Below are 296 nucleotides of genomic sequence, written 5' to 3' on the forward strand. Positions count from 1 at the left end.
GAGGGCGCTGAGGCCCGGGGGGGGGAGGCAGCCGGTCCCCTCGGAGCCGGGAAGTGGGTCCCGCAGAGAACGTGCCGCTCTCAGAGGGGACGGAGGGGGAGGTGGCAAGGGAGGAGCGGTTCCTGGGCCTCCCTCCACGGCAGACGAGGGTGCCTCTCCATCTGTGTCCCGAGGGCCACGGGGCCTCCATGGACAGTGGGGTTTCACGCGTCCCTGTCCTGATTCGAGGCCTCCTTTACCGCAGGCTCCTGGCTGTACAGACACGAGAGCGACCGGGTCCTGGTGCAGTCCGTCTG

At 69.6% G+C, this 296-nt stretch overlaps 1 protein-coding gene across 1 annotated transcript in view; it reads left to right on the forward strand.

Annotated features, from left to right (window-relative positions):
• The window catches only part of ALPK1 (alpha-kinase 1), an 80,242-nt gene that overhangs the window by 63,940 nt on the left and 16,006 nt on the right, over positions 1 to 296 (forward strand). The window lies entirely within an intron of this gene.

Source organism: Myotis brandtii, unplaced genomic scaffold (assembly GCF_000412655.1).
Source record: "Myotis brandtii unplaced genomic scaffold, ASM41265v1 scaffold932, whole genome shotgun sequence".
Classification (NCBI taxonomy): domain Eukaryota; kingdom Metazoa; phylum Chordata; class Mammalia; order Chiroptera; family Vespertilionidae; genus Myotis; species Myotis brandtii.